This window comes from Anopheles arabiensis, chromosome 2 (genome assembly GCF_016920715.1).
Source record: "Anopheles arabiensis isolate DONGOLA chromosome 2, AaraD3, whole genome shotgun sequence".
Lineage (NCBI taxonomy): Eukaryota > Metazoa > Arthropoda > Insecta > Diptera > Culicidae > Anopheles > Anopheles arabiensis.
Window position 1 is genome coordinate 75995050 of NC_053517.1, and position 16918 is coordinate 76011967.

Below are 16918 nucleotides of genomic sequence, written 5' to 3' on the forward strand. Positions count from 1 at the left end.
GCTTCTTTCGTCCGTTCTGTGACTGCTGCACTAACCTCCTCGACCCTCCCGCCACACGCTAACCCCTTTAGTGGCATGGATCGCGACTAGCGCTATTGTGTACTATGCGCGATAAAAGTGTATAAATGCGCATTACTGGTTCTCGACGTTTCGAAACTACTATTTTCTGTCTTTTACTATTTTTGTTTTATTTTTCTTCGACTCGTTTACACTCGTCCCGCTCTCACTGTTCTCTCGAGGGGGCTCCGCGTGTCCCCCTTGACATTTTCCCGCTTTTCTTTCGGGCACGGGCAGGGAAGGAAACGATGGGGGGAGGGCAAAAAAGAACCAAGTATGTATGTATTTTAACAACCCACACATAAAACCGGGCGCCCCGTACCACGGGCGAGAGTTGTTTCCTGCCGCTGCCTACCATTCGTTCTACATTTTCTTTTTCGTGTCTTTTTTGCCTCCCCTCTGCCCCCTTCCTCACACAGAGCGACCGAACGCCCACACCGTTTGTGACCGTTTCCTGCGGCCCTTTTCTGTTAGTTCCCTTGTGCTTTTGTTTTCTTGTTGCTTCGCTACTCGTCGTTCGCCGCTTTATCTGCGTTCACCGCTCCAAAACGATGAAGGACACCCAGTGTGGAACCAGTGTGGAACCCGACGGCAAACGATGTGGATTTGTGTATATACATACACACACATACACATACACGCAAACAGACACATACATACACATAAGAGCATAACCATTTCCATCCATCTCTCGTCCCACCCACGGGCGCACGAAATGGAAATGAAAACTCGCAAACAGTCTCTTTCGTCTTTGTGTCGCTTTTCTTCCACACTGCGGGGCCTGTGCGGCAAGCAGCAAAGCAACCTTCAGAAAATGCCATGTTGCCCTCGCGCAACATTACGCTGGAGAGCAGGATTTCAGCAAAAATGTGTTTTCCCTCCCATGCTTGCGCCCGTTTGCCCATAAAATATCGATTTTTAGCTCTTGTTTTGCTTTCCTCGCTGCTCCGCGCGCAAACTTTTCACCGTTCACGCCCTCCCCCACTTCCCTACCTCCTTTTCTCCTTCCCCTGGTTTTTGCACACTACATTCTACACTTTTCGCTGCCTTGCCTAACAATCCTAAATGCTAAATGCCGTCCGCTTTCTCCCTCTTCGCCAAGCTCGCTCTCTTTCTCTCCCTTTCTCAGGGATGTCCTCCACCTCTTACCCCACCTTTGCTGCTTTGTCCATGCCGACTTTCCGACAGCAAAGACTCTTGTCTTATTTAGAGGTACCTCTCCGCCCCACACCCCATCCCTCAACCTCCAAACAAACAATAACTCCGGGCGGCAATACATCGGGGCTCGAGGATCGAGAAAAAGCAATCTTCCACTTCAGATCTTACTGAGCGCGCACACAAACGCAAACACACCAACCCACAGCTCTACTCCATGGCCACGATTCCATGCACTGCTTCCGTTTGAAAACATTACACAAAAAGCGAACACTGTTTCCCACTGTTATTAATTTCTGCTCACTTTAAAAGTTGCATTTATTTTGTTTTGTTTTTCATTTATTACAGCACAGAAATTACCTTTGCTGTAACTTGCTGATGTGACTTGGCTCGTGTTTGCTGGCAGTTTAATTTGACGAACAGAATCGACTTTGAACTTGCTTTCCTGCTTCTAGAGAAACGATCCAAACTATCATGTATGGTGTCAGATGTCAGATGGTGCCCATGATTCCTTTTAAAGCTTGGTGCAAAACTCATCTGGATCATTCTCTTTCCCGGGTTCCGAATATCAAACCGGATTAGAGGGTCTAGAATGAGTTAAATCCGTCCCCTTTTTGTGAGCGATAGATAGTGAATTTTTCCAGATGACCATATCCACACAACTAGTTACTCAAAAGGGGCTAGATATTACATCTATGAATCGTCACATTTGACACAACAAATATACAGGTGTTCAATCGATTCATCTCAATGTCAAGTAAATGATGTTTTACTTGATTTTTATGGAAGTTTTGTTTTTTGGTTTCGCGACACTCGAATCGAACCTAATCAATTAGCCAGTTTACCACACTCGAAACTGGAATCTGGCCTTATATCAAAATATAAATTAGCTCGATAATGTAAAGACCATCGGCCCCTAATTTCAGAGGGTTTTTGAGGTTTTCATAGTTTTGGGACACTTTATTGACTCTTTCGCGCGGCAAGTGAACTCTATGTCATGGAAAGAGCGAAATGAACCCAATAGGATCTAAATTTTTAATTTTAATTCCTATTACATAAAGTTCTCTTAGCATAAACAATCAATAATATGTCTCAACGCTTATAAACCCCTGAAAGGGAATGATAAAAAGGAATAAATACGAGTAAATCTATAATAAAAAGATTCTTCTTCGTTTTTCGAAGTTCAGCTTAACTACCAAAGCATAGCTGGAGGAACATACATACAAATACAGAGTTACCCTTAGTGTTAGAACCCTGCTTAGTAATTCGAAACGAAACTACGGTACTTCTTGGTATCTTCCTAATCGTCGATATCCTAGTTTATTTTTGTATCAGAATGATGATACTGAATGAACTATCGAATTGGTTTTGAGATATTACTAAGTGTTTAGTTTGAAGTTTAACGTTTCGATTTGCACGAATCTGTAACGTAACTGTTACTGATATTTTGGGTATGCTTTATGGTAATAATGCTTTGTCGGTTTCCAAAAAGCCACCAATTATTTTTTCAATATATTGTGTATAATCCTTCTTACTACATACACCTTATCGGTTTTAGGATTACCCTTGCTCTTCAGAATTAAATCTGCATTTCCATCGTTTGTGAGAAAGATACCAATAGATGAAGCTTACTGCTAACTTTCAAGATGATAATGAGAGATGTTCTTTAAAGTATACTAGTATACTAAGGATTTTGTTTCAAATTTGTTAAAACCGACAGTACAAAAAAGTAAAAATCTTGTCAAATGACTCTAAATTAAAACAAATGATAACAAAGATCTCCAAATTATGGAAAAGGTTTAACAAGTTAGACCACTCTACTGGTATCCGCGAGGTCCCTGAGGTAGCGATCATCATTTTGACAACTAGACTCAGGGAGATTTTAATTTTCAGAACTCAACTTAGAAATGGATTCATACCAAAGTTTCTTATAATCTTACTTTCGTTTTTCTAAAAAATAACCCAAATATAAGCGTAGCCTCTATCAAGATCTTCCAAACTCCAATAGAATGTTTCGATCGATAGCAATGTCACGATCAACTTCAATTATGTAGCATGATGATCACCAATGTAAAAACATCAATTTTGAATATCATTCCAGAAGTTCAGGAAATGTCTTGCTGTCTTCCTTTCTTTTGCGCTAATACACTTACCTTATCGATCAACTTGTAACCCTTTTTCCTACTATCTGTTGCTGTAAAACCGTACACCTTAAGTGTGGCCCATTGACTTCTTTTGTAATGGCCCGCTCTTGGGGTGGGGTGCCTTATCAAGCACTGTTGTTGCGCGTTGCAGGTCTAATCAGCGGCGATCATATGGCTGGGCGGGAAGGGGGTGTAAGCTGTCAGTTGGCAGTTTTGCAAGAAGCTCCTTGAAGAAACGCTCCGATAAAACGCGCACGGCTAAACAGTGAAGATTTGTTGTAAAGATCACTTGGCTCGCAGGCACATACACCGAGATACACACACATCGGAAAAATAATGCTCTCTCCCTTTTCTTCTCACACATAAACACACGTAGCTGTGTACACTGTAAACACACACACAAACACACATATAAACACACGGACACACTGTGGCACAGAATTAAATCTTCCCGATTATTGCACACCACGTGTTACGTCACAGCTTTTCGCGCCAGTTATGATCGCGCGCACTCGCCTTCTCTCTATCTATCTCTCTATCTCACACACACACTCTCTCTATCTTTTTCTCTCTCTCTCTCTCTCTCACTTCTTTCTAACACTCTCACTCTCTTTCGCCGTTTCGCTCACTCACGCACAGCACTCGCGTAAGGGGGCGCGCGTGCGCAACACGGTCGCGATGTTTTGTTCCGCTTTGCGCTCCATCTAAGTAGCACGCGCGCACATATCAAACACTCCGCCGCCGCTCTGCCCCGTCTGGAGCCGCGCGCGCGTGCCACCGCGTTTCGTTAACGAGTCAAAGCCGAAACCTACACAGAAGAGAAGCCACACGCCACAAGGGTGGGAAAAAGAGAAAGATAGGGTGAGAACAACAAACAAAACAAAAAAAAAAAACAATCGAACAAATAGCAGCCGGAGATGATAGCACACACATACACAAGGGCGCCCCATTCCGGCACTAGATGGAGGGATGGAGAATGGGTAAGTCATCTTCAACGCGCGCACAACCACACACACACACACGAGCGCGCATGTCGAGGGCTGGCCTACTTTGCACCGCACCCACCGGCACCACATCATCCCCCCCCCCCCCCCCCCCCCCCCGGGTTGCCCTTCACACCGCGTGGCAACACACAGGCACGTAGCGGCCAGAGACACACAGACAGTACGAACACACAGACACAATCATTTCCATTTGGCCTTAAAACGGATAAAAACAACAACAACGGGCGCACACACAAACGTATACGCGCTTTAAAGAGGGATGGAGGAGCAGGAGGAGGAGGAAGGGTGGAGCCCTGCCTGGGATGGATTCGTTTGCGCTTCAAGGTGAATACTCCGATTTGAATCTATTTGCAAGCTGTTAACGATCGCTATTCAAAGTGTTCCAAAAATATTGAATTTAAGATCACACAGGAAAGATCCTCCCTGTTTCATTTTTCGTCTGTTTAAAACTTCCCTTCCTTTTCCCCGTGTTGCTATTACCATCCCCACCAAAGGCAATAGAAGAAGGTGGGTCGGGGGAGGTGCAACAATTGGTCGCCATATCGGGGCGCGCGTTATCTCTCTCGCTGGACAGTGTTTTTCTCGCCCCATTTCGGGACGGTCGTGGCGCGCAGTGGAAGTGGCGCGCAGTTGTATCGCACCATATGATCCCAACAACCCCCCTGCACCACATGCACAGTAGAATTGTATTTCAATTGTGTTGAGTGTGTTGTTTGGGGCTTTTGTTCCGTGCTCAAGACCTTGCTCCTGTGTTGTTTTTTTTCTATTTGGTTCCACTGCCCGCGCCGATTCACTTCACATCACGCATTCGGCCCGTTTGCTTTGCACGGTTGCCTCATCGTTTTCTAGGCCACTTGTGCTTCCCTTACACACACAGAAAGAGGAAGCAATTACAGCTGGAGAAACACTTTTTGGGCGAAACGGTAAAATCGAACTTACAGGCAAAACAAAATGAATTAAAAAAGGATATTCGTCTAATAATGTTACACTTTTCACTTCAAACTCTGCTAAAAAATCGTCTAATATTTCTAATTATTTCTATTTTCTCCGATACATAAGCACATACACACACACACACACCTTGTTTTCACGCACTTTCCACCTTTCCACCAGCCTCATCAGACAAAAAACAGCACTCTTTGTTCTGTTCTATTTTCCTTCGTTCGATTTGTTTGTTGTTTGGTTTTGGGCTGGTTTTACCAAAAAAAATGGGGCAAAGAAAAGAAGTTCTGTTTCCGAGGGAACCTCATTCTCGCGCCGCCCCATTCACGCGCCGCTATCAAACGCGCACACAATCACTACTACTACTACTGGCCACCGCATGCTACAACCGACAACATGCCACTCCTCCCCTGTTTCGTGCTGTATGGACGTCGCCAGCGATGGCGGTGCGGTGCGGGTGGAACAGGCTGTGCGCGATTCGTTGTCAAACCCCCTCCCCCCTGTGTATGTGTGTGTGTGTGTGTTTCTTTATTTCGCGGCATTCGCCGCGTTATTCGTTCGTCCTTTCGCTGACCCCGCCAGCCAACCAGCCGTTTTTTTTGTGTGTTGTAAGCTGTGATTTTCTTATTGGTTGCTTTGCCATTTTCGCACAATACCGAACAAGATGCATCACACACACACACACTAGCGCACACAGAGGTAGATTGTTTGCCTTCTTTCGTTATCAATTGCTAATTCTTTGTGACAGGTTCTTTCGTGGCACACAGACAGCAAAGATGCCGTTTGTTTTTTTCTTTTCTTTTGCTTTCCAACACCTCAGCATGCCTTGGAGCTGCTGTTTGGCTGCTACTACTACCACTTTGACAAGCCAGTCGTCGGACTTGTTTTTTACACTGCGCGCCGTTTCATCAATGAACGGGGTTTTAAAAAAAGGGGTGGGAATGGGTACGGATAGGGGTTGAAGCAAAAAAAGCAAACACTCACACTTTGTAGACCGATAAAGCACCTGTCAAAACTGTTGATCATAGGCAAAAAAAGTACCGCGCTGCGAAGAGCAATGGGCAGCACAATTGAACCAAAGAGAGAGAGACACACACACATACACACACACACAAATACAGGCAGACACAGTTGGCCGCACTGGCGCGGGCCAGAATGGTGCGAGCCGAGCAGCGCTTGAATTAGAATGGTTGGCAACCGCACACAGCCGTTTTCCGTTTTTCCTGGTGGCAAACACGGCTCCAGGGAACCAGTCCAATGGTGGCCGCCCTTACCCGTTTTCCTGAGCACACTGACAAACACACACACACACGGACACGGACACGCACACACTTTGCGGTTATTTTTGCGCAACGAAGGAGCTCCGCTTTTTTTGAATAAAAGAATTCGCCTCTATCTACTTGCTCTGGGCCTTACCAAGGGGCCTTTACGCAGGCACGCACGCACTCACACAGAAAGGAAGCAACAAACACTTTTCACGGATGTTGTTTAAAATTTCGCTTTCGCTGCGTTGCTGCGCTTCGACGGGCGCCGCATAGGGATTGCGCGAACCCTTTCGGTGCGTGCTTTCCTTTCCTTTCCTTAGAGCGTGCCTCTCCGTACGGGTAGCGCGCGGCACACACACTAACGGGAACGCGAGCACTGTCTTACGAGCGAGCGCGCCTAGCCTAGAAGACACACCACAAAAGCAACAACCCGACCGAACTGCTCCGAGCGCTCGGTGAAACAGCAGAGACCGCGGCCGAGAGTTGCTGATTAGATGAAATAAATTCGCCTAGAGACTTTTACGACCGCCCGCCCAGCCCGCCTTGCCGCCCACCCCCCCCGGCGGGCAGAACGCACCCATCCGGGGCTATAGTAGTGTACACTCGTTACCTTCGTTTTCTTCGCCTCTGGTAAGGGTGGGCGGTGTGCGGTTGGATGGTTGGGCGATGGTGGTTTTTCTCCCGCTCAGCATGCGAACGGCGACGACGACGATGACGACGACGACGACGAATGTGGTAAACGGCGCAGGCAAGCACAAACACCACTTGCACCTTGCCCTACACACCCATCCCGCCAAAAAAACGCGCAATAGAGAGCGCGCGCGTGCTGCGCGAGAGCGAGACAGCGCGTTACGGTGGGAGCGAATGCGCACTGCGAGCGAACGAGAGCGGTGAGCGCCCGACAGCGATGCGCAGAAAAGGGCAAAAAATGATGAGCCGACGAGAATGCGAGCCGCATAAATGTATGCCAGCGGTGTGCGAGCGAGTGGGAACATACGGCCGGTTCTGCGTCAGAGCGAGAGATACTGGGGAAAGAGCGTAACATACCGGAAAAGAGAGAGAAAGACAGAGAGAGAGAGCAATAGCGAGAGTGCATTTGAAAAGACTTTGAATGTTTTTTTGAATGTGGTGATGTTGTTGTTGTTGAGCTAGAAGACGGATAACAACCCCACCCTCTGGCAATCACCCTCCCGGTATCTCACGAGTGGCAGTTTGAGTTCCTAGGCAGTTTCCTACGAACGCATGGAAACAATCGCATGGGTGCATCGAAACGGTACGTACCTGCACTAAACTTGGCTTGGGCAATTCAGTTCATTTCCATGAACGTGAACGAACTGGTTCTTTCATTAAAATGAACTGAACGTGAAACGCGATTCATTCGATCATTTCAGTTGAAGAAAATATGGTAAAATGGTTTCATTTTGCAAGAAGAACATAGTTAGGGTACTACATCTTGAAAATTATTAGGCAGATCAGGATGATCTTTATTACGATTGGTAGGACGTTCTTTTTATGAACGTCCTGGTATGACGGTTCACGCTCATATTTGTATGAGAGGAAATGAACGACCTGGCTTTGTAGGACGTTCTTTATTTCGACGGATAGATCGTTCTTTTCGTGAACGACCTGGTCATACGGCTCACGTTCATATTTGTATGGTGGAAATGAACGACCTGGCGTACAAAACATTTTCATTTTTTCGACGGGTAGGACGTTATTTTCATGATCAACTCAGTACATTTTGATTTATAAAGATGAACGTTGATTAATTTAATTAATTTGTTTAATTTGTTTATTACTCGTTTAATGGATAACAATGGATCCGTGTGAATGTTCTTAAGTCTAATATTAGATTAAAATAAGTAGTAAGATCATCTTAATAATTCGCTTCTAAGGCAGTTTTTAAAGGATTGCACTGAGGTTCCAAAATCAAACAAATGACGAACTTCGTTAAACACCCTAATCATGGAGTTGAGGGGGTCTCTAGATCCATATCCAGTTCGACTACGGTTCAGGGCAAGTAACGGACGAGAGCGAAGCTGAACAGCAGGCGCGTAAAAGTTTTAGATGAATTTTAGATGAACGTAGGTCGTTGTTCTTTAGGATGAATCTTTGAATGAATCGTACAGTTCTGGTTCTTGGGGCACACCTCTACACTAAACGGTTGAAACCAAATGATAAGAAACTCTTCTTCTTCTCTTCTTATCCGGCGCTACAACCGCTTTGCGGTCTTGGCCTGCCTCAGGAGCGTCCGAAACCGCTCACGGTCTCGCGCCTTCGTCTGCCAGTCCGTTATCCCGGCCTTAATGGCGGACGCCTCCACGCCATTATGTGACCTCTATTTGGGCCTACCACGCCTCCTCTATCCTTGTGGACGTCCTAAAAAGACTTTACGGGCTGGGTCGTCCGTTTCCATGCGTACAACATGGCCAGCCCACCGGAGCCTGGCGAGCTTGATATGCGGTATGACAGTGAGGTCGCCGTACATCTCCTATAGCTCGTCATTATAGCGGCTCCGCCATTGTCCTTCCACACATACGGGGCCAAGTATCCTTCTGAGCATCTTCCTCTCGAACGCGGCTAAGAGGGCTTCATCAGATTTGGACAGTGTCCATGTCTCAGAGGCGTATGTGAATACCGGATCTATATTGGTACTGTATAGTCCCAGCTTCGTCCGTCGCGACAGGTTCTTTGAGGTGAACTGTTTTTCAGGCTGTAGAGTGACCGGTTGGCAGCCAGCATCCTTGCGCGCAACTATGCTACCATGCTATTGTCGTTGCTGACATTTGACCCAAGATAGGTGAATTATGGGACGATTTCAAAAGTGCTTTCACCTTTTTTGGATAGGACATTCAAAATTCTTTTGGATTTCCATTAAGTACAGGCGATCCCCGCGGTACGACTGTATTTGGGGCCGAAAAAATTCCCAACGCAAGGCGTAAGTCTAAATAGTGGTATATCGAATATCAGTGGTATATATCAAGTTAATAACCGATGTTGGAGAGTCAAAATTAATGATATAGTGTACATGCGTTCCCCGAGTTACGACCCCCTCGAGTTACGACGATTCGCAGATACGACGATTTTGATTTTGACAGTTAAAAGTTGTCATTGACAAGAAATTTATGTTTTTTTTTGAATATCAGAGCTGATAACCGTTATACATACATTTCCAAAGATTCCACAACTACCCTATCTTGAATATCTATATTGCGTGCGGTTTTTAAAATATAATTATTACATTATCGAACATTATTTAAAAAAAATACACGATATCATAAATTCCAACTCTTCAATTTCGGTTATAAACTTTATATTCATAGATATTCGACATACGACTTTTTCGACTTACGCTTTGCTTTGGGACATTTTTTCGGTCCCAAATACAGTCGTATCTCGGGGGACACCTGTAAATGCTGCAGACTTGCTTTCCCAACTTAGTTGGTATGTTCCTTCCAGGTGTTTAAGAAATCGGACTGCTCTTAAAATATCTTTCCGCAATACAGCGTGTGGCATTAACGACCCGTGGCTAATTTGTTTGCGTCAATTGAATGAACATTACCGCGGTTTTAATTTCTAATTTTATGTTCCGGCTCTTTGTTATTCTTTCTAATTATGTCTCTTTTATTCTTAATTTCTTTTTTGTTTTAAATATTTTCTTCTTATCCGCTGCTTATTTTTCCTTTCACTATGGATTTCCATTCTGTTACATCCTTTTCTATTTCCCCTTAGTTTAGTTAAGTTACAGTTAGTTTAGTACCAATAGGGCTAACTAGGTTTTAAGCAATTATATGTTCAACCCCAGAGACAGACATATTGAAAAAAAAATCATCTCAGCGTCACGAGCTCTACTGTAATGATCAGAAGCGAGCCTCTAACAGTTGCACAATGGGCATTTGCCGGGATGAAATTCAAAAAATCAACTTTGTAATAGCGCAATTCCAAATAATAGGTTTTAATACTAAGAGTTAAACTAAGAAAAATACCAAATATGAGCTCTGTTTCTTTTCTGGTTCTCTAGAAAAGACCTCTCAAAGTTGAGAATTGTTAAAAAAACGCAGAATTTTTTTCACTTTTTTGGAAAACTTTGAACCGTTGTAACTTTTTCAAATATGAACCGATTTTGATAAGTTTAGACATTTTAAAAAGGATATTTAGTCAGCTTTAAAAATATATTAAAGATTTTAAGTTAAATTATTTTTTTGCAAAAATATACGATAATAACTGAAAACACTTCCCGAAAATTTTCATCATTTTAATTTTTGACTTGATGCCATTATGGAAGTGGCGTAGAGTGGCGTTGTCTCATATATGTCACATAAAAGTGTAATATATATACTATCAATCTGTGAAGAAATATTCTGCGAAAGTTTGCGAACGCGAATTTTATTGAAGTTTTTTCATATCAACTTTTTCTAAAAACAGACACATGCGTAACTAGGCGGCTCCATAGGTCCCTAGTGTAGCGTATTTAGTGTATTCTACAAAAATATATTCTACGTGCTTTTGATTACCTTTAATTTCCATTACGAAGCTGTGTATCTTAGTTTCAGCTCATGTGCTTATCTAATATGTAAATTTCTATTCTAACCTAACTTTATTATTAAATTTATTATTCAGAAAGAACGGCTTCAGCCGTATTGCTGACTTTATTATTAAATATAATGAAGCAAATAAGAACCAAACACCTTTTGGTACTGCTCCAGATTATAGACGGATGTAAGGAAAATAATTCTAAAATTATACGCATAACAGCAAAATGTTATGAATACACCAGCATCTATTGCCGTTTTGGGAGAAGAAATTCCCAAAAGTTTTGACAAACTAAGTATAAAGATAGAGGGGAATATGCTACAAAGAATATTTTGCAAGAAAGAAAATGTATCCAGAAAGACATTTTGTAAAATGAGCTGTATTACACTGATTCGTTAACCAGTTCAACATCAGTAGCTACACACACTAAAACAAAGACAGGGTTTAACTTTACAAATTAAGTAAATACTTTGTTTGTAGCTATAGTTGAATTCTGATTTTTCAGATAGTTGTAAAACCAAGAACATCAGATTTTCATTTTTATTATCCCTTCTGAAGGCAGTTCAGGACTTGGACAAGTATTGGATGAATATTGTGTGATATCAATGCCCAGGAAAATGTGTAATTCCTATTTTTTTAAACGACAGATTTAAAATTTAACCTTCAAAGACAAAAAATATGTGCAGGTTTTCATTAAGAATTTGGGAACTACTTTATTTCAATGTACCTGCTCTATCTAATTATTTAAATGCCTTTATTCATGTCTTTAGAAATGTGAACTAGACGTAAGGAGCTTGTAATAGCATCCACCTAGGTTGTGTATGTACATTTTTAATATTTGTACTACCTGTGAGTAAAAGTGATGAGAATTAGCTACAATTGTCCTGTACAAAGCAGAAAATATTATCTTATTCAAAATTATTATGCTTTGTTCATATATTATGGAACATCACAGTATATTTTGAAATGGTTTATGCTATTAGAAACAACAAATACAAGAAAAAAACACACAAAATTAAAAAAACAAAGCAAAGATCCCTTAAAACCTATTTTATGTAGCGCCACCTGGTGGTATGGATGCAAACTACATATAAAATGTTATTTACTATTATAAAATTTTACTACAAACGATAACTAACGAACTAACAATTTCTGCAAAAATAATTTTATCCCGAAATTTGTTCTAAACTGCCCATTGTGAGTTGGTGCGTCCATCACATGCTTGGTGACATTGTGCGCAAACAACTTTTGGTCAATCACTTGGTCGCGACATTTGCAGTCGGTGATCATCGCGATGGTCACGGGAGATATGCATTGCGTGCGAGTGGTTCCAAGAAACAAAATGAGCATGTTTTCTCGCTATGTTTGACCCGACAGATAATCAAAACAGATAGAGGGAGAAAGCATGCTCATTTTGTTGCTAGAACCCACGCGCCAAGTATATTCCAAGAATGTCGCGATTATCGCCGACAACAATGTCGTGACCAAGAGAGTGATCAAAAGTTGGGTGCTAAACTAAATGTCACCAAGCATGTGATTGATTCTCCAACTGTTTCAGTATAGTCACTGATCATCTCAGTTGTGTACGTGAAACAGTGGCATTTGGCAGCACTGTTCACAGCCAGAAGAAATCATGACTATGCTTGGCCTGGCCATGACTATGCTGACTAAGCTTGTCAGTCAGAGTATCGCGTTGGACTCAAGAATTCACATGTCGTGTTTAGCATGTCATGACGCACTTTTGTTGACTATCAGCAATGAGCATCAAGCTACCACGGATATGGTCATTGGTTTCGTTGGTGAAAATCTCGTGATACTCATGACATTTTGCAGCACTGGTCGTAACTCGGGGGACGCCTGTGTGTCCTTGAAACACAGTAGCAGATTTCGAGTATCGGAAGCACTAAGCAGTAAGACATGTTGAGGGCCCCTGTACATGTACAGGTGGAGGTAAAAGTAAGGCTCAGCCCTCTACGTTACAGTAGCGTAACGCGTAACGCCTGTTTATCTCAAACCCAAGCAGCACTTTTGTTGAACGCCTGTTTTAATCGTTTTGGATGGGCAATTTGATAGTAAATTATGGCTTACGTTCAATAATTTTTTATGTAATAATTAAAAAAGCACAAATTTGGAATAATTATACAAAATTTCAGTAATCGTTCATAAAAATTGTGTGATTTGTAATTTATGAATATTTAAAATATAAATAAATTTATTATTATTTTATTATCATTAGCATCAGTTAGGGCGGTGGCAACGCTTTTTCGCATGCTATTTTATCGGACGCCCTGTCAAATTTTTGTATGGGATTTGACAGATAACGTCGGACGACGAAATCGCACGTCCGACGTTATCTGTCAAATCCCATACAAATCTCGTCCGATAAAATCGCATCCGATGAGCGTTGCCACGGCCCTAAGGCCTTGTTTATCATTTTACAACAAGGTTGATTTGTGTTTCGTCAAAAACATGTGAATTACAAAATGTGTTCGAAACGCCTATCTCCAAATTGCGCGCAACTGCACTTATTAAAATAATTCTCAAATTTATGTTCGCAATTGCAGTTGCGCTGTGTTCTCGCCCAATGTAGAATGGCCTTACGTTCATACAAAACACTCGTACAAAACAGACGGCAGCAATGGTTTGCAACTTTTTGGTGAAATGAAAAACATGTTTGAATGAAAATAAAGATGTTCGGTTTGCTGCGATAATTCTGTCATTACCACAATCGTTGATACCGTGCAGGAGAATGTTATGTGTGAAAGACACTTTAGCACCACACATTGTGCGATGACAGCTGAATTTCACGACCGGTGACCGTTGGGCGCTCCCAGTGTTCGAAGTCGTCAAATACGGATAATCCGTGCGCAATCGAACATTCGGAACAGGACCTAGCGATGACGGATAAACGAAGGTGTATTGTGTATGTTTGTGATATTCAATGAAGACTGTGCTATTTAAGGTAAGTGGAAATAAATCTAAATTTTTCATTAAGCGCTGGTTTTAGATAAAGTTTTATGATTCTGGGCAAGCGAAAATTCCATATCCGGTGATATACAGTGCGCGATTGGTAGGCAAACGATTTCGTTTTTCGTGGGTAGACGCCGTGTAGAAAAGAACATGGTGAACTATTGGAGAGATAAAATGGTGTGCCAGCAGCAGCAGCAGCAGGCAACAGCTACCGTGGGTGAGATGATGCATCGAGTGCTTGTGAATTCACGTACTGCTTTCGTGTCTATCTTGTCATATGCAATTTGCACGAGCTGAAGCAGCAAAAACCGCCCCGTGAAAAGCACTATAAAAAGGTTATGTGTATTGTTCCATCGGGCGAACGGCGGCGAACAGTTCAGTCGGTAAGCCAACACGGTGTGATGGAAACACAACTTTAAGACGCAATTATTCCCCGTCCGCAATCATGATGATGACGACGATGATGCGATGTGCAGGGCAAATATTATTGCAACCCTTGCTGCCGTGCGACCGTGGTGTCGTCCCCCCAACACCAGACCAGAGAGAGACTACTACCAACGTGTGGACGGAGCATGATGGAGATTGCCCGTTTATGCTTGGTCATGCTAGATGCCGATTTCGATCGAATGCAGTTTTTTGGAGATGGTGAATGAACGACATAAATTTTCTAGCATGCATCCCGATTTCCCGCAAAGCGCACCCAAAGTTCGAAATTGCGTGCTGACGAGTGTTTTAGAATAACAATCGTTAACATTTCCACGCACCACCAACCAGGCAGAAATCCATCTCACACAGGAAAATAATTAGTGCTTGCCAAAACATTAAAAAATAACACGGGCCTCAAAAAAATCGCAACACGGAAAAAATGTTCTGGAAAATACAACTTCCCCCCGCGGTCCGCCATTTTGTTTTATGTTGGCTTTGTTCATTTTCGGAAAATCAGCCATCGCACACACAGCAGGCGGCGACATAGAAGCTCTGAACCCGCGCTGCGTTCGAGCTGGGTTGATGAGGGAACATTCGGCTGTGTGCGTACACACATGTACGTGTATGTGTGTGTCTGTGTGCGTGCGGTTGTTCTCTCCTCGTCCGCTGGCTACAGCACGGTGGATGGTGTGAGTGGCTTTGGTAGATTTTAGTCATCAATTCCACGGAACCATCATCGCATTGCCGCACGGCCGTGTGTTTCTGTATGGGTGCGTGTAGTAGTACTCTATGCTCCTTTATGCTCGCCCGCCGCCCTGTGTGTGTTGGGCGCTTTTTGTCCATTGCTTTTGGAACGCGCAGCATTTTTGAATGTGTGTGTGTGTGTGTGTGTGTGTGTGTGTGTGTGTGTGTGTGTGTGCTTTGCCAGAGTGCACTTTTTGGAAGTGTGCTGTGTATGTGTGTGGCGGTGGCAATTTTTTTCGGTCGTCTGAGGGTGTGGGGTGGGAGGGCTAAGCAAGATTGTCTCTTAATTTTTTTTTTCAGGCTGGCCATTAAAATCGTGGCCAGGAAGCGAGAACCGGTGGATCACATATTTTCTCTTTGCACGGCGTGCGTGCGTGTGTGTGTGCGCTTCTAAGTACGCGGCGGGCATAACGCGCGCGAGCCATGTTGATCCGCCGACCCTCATAATACACTTTGGATGAAAACTCGCACTCTCTCGCATAAGCTACAAGCGATTGGATCATAAAAGCGCGGTGGCACATATACTAACACCTTCCCCCATAGAGAGTGTGTGTGTGAGAAAGAGAGAGAGCGAGAGGAGCCCGTGCTTGAGGCTAATGGGCGCGCGCGATAGAGGATCGTCGGAAAACGCAGCGACAAGCGCGAGTGAACGGGACAGCATCAAGGCTCACGAATCATTAGTAGAAGGGAACGCGGGGGGCGGAGGGGCAGCTGAAAAGGCGAATCCATTCTTTGAACTACTACCGCCTCAAAATACGAGAACTTTTCGACCAACTTTTACCGATGGCTTCGAAGAAATTGATCAATGATCTCGGCGCTATTCACCCTCCTTACCCGCCCGATGATTTATCAATCAAGTCTACGAACACACACACCAACTGCTCCATGCGTAACCCGGACAGGAAGCCTTTTAAAAACCCGCACATAATTTCATAACCCCTGTGAACGTTCCAGAACCGATGATCGGCGCCGGCCCCGGCTGTGTGGTGGTGTGCTGCGCAGAAAGGATCGAAATTATGGAACGAAATTTGCCCGAAAGATATGGGGTCCAATGTCCCATTCCCTCGGGATCAGGGTCCCCCACCCCGTTTGCTTTACCTGTGTGTTTGTCTGCTTATGGATGTGTGTGTGTGTTCCCTATGCGCACATTTGGAGTCGCCCTTGTTGCCTTGTTCCCTTGTAGGAAAAAAGGTTTGGCCGGAACGTCGTGGAACGCGATCGGTGAAGCGAGAGGGCTAGATAAGGCCACCTTTCCATCCCTTCGTTCCACCTCCCCGAGGCTTAGCGCAGGGGGCACTTTCCCCCTTTTTCCAACCCAAACTCCCCAACCTCTTATATCTCCCTCTCCCCCCCTCATTTCTCTCACTTTCCCCATTCCGCGAACACGAAACCGTGTGTGTGTGTGTGGACCACCAGAGCATGGTGGTTTGAAAAGCGAAATGATGGAGTGCGCATACTCGAGAATCTTCACCCATATTTCCTCTCACTTCCCCCCGATGGGATCTTCGTCGCGTGTTCTCGTCTACGAAAAACGATGCTCAATCACACTCTCTCTATCTCTGTTCTCTGCTCTCTGCTCTCCCTTTCTAATGCTCGCTTGCGGGTCTCGAAGGCTTCCACACTACTAGGTTTCTAGTACTTAACGGTGATGATGGTGGATCACCGCCTGCATGCGTGC

General features: G+C 43.9%; 2 protein-coding genes across 6 annotated transcripts in view; one reads left to right on the plus strand and one right to left on the minus strand.

The window, feature by feature from the left end:
• The window catches only part of LOC120898728 (myb-like protein Q), an 84352-nt gene extending 77320 nt beyond the window's left edge, over positions 1–7032 (minus strand). For 2 of the 5 annotated variants that reach the window (XM_040304961.1, XM_040304960.1), the window contains exons 1-2: positions 6719–7032; positions 3366–4164 (exon numbers count right to left, since the gene is read on the minus strand). The gene's annotated coding sequence lies outside the window, so the exon portion shown is untranslated. Of the gene's footprint in view, positions 1–3365; positions 4165–6576 lie in introns of all 5 variants that reach the window. The other 3 variants (XM_040304959.1, XM_040304956.1, XM_040304957.1) reach the window with 2 other exon arrangements.
• A 6937-nt stretch (positions 7033–13969) lies between these two features.
• LOC120893795 (longitudinals lacking protein-like) overlaps positions 13970–16918 on the plus strand; it is a 66701-nt gene continuing 63752 nt past the window's right edge. The window contains exon 1 of the mRNA XM_040295904.1: positions 13970–14062. The gene's annotated coding sequence lies outside the window, so the exon portion shown is untranslated. The remainder of the gene's footprint in view (positions 14063–16918) is intronic.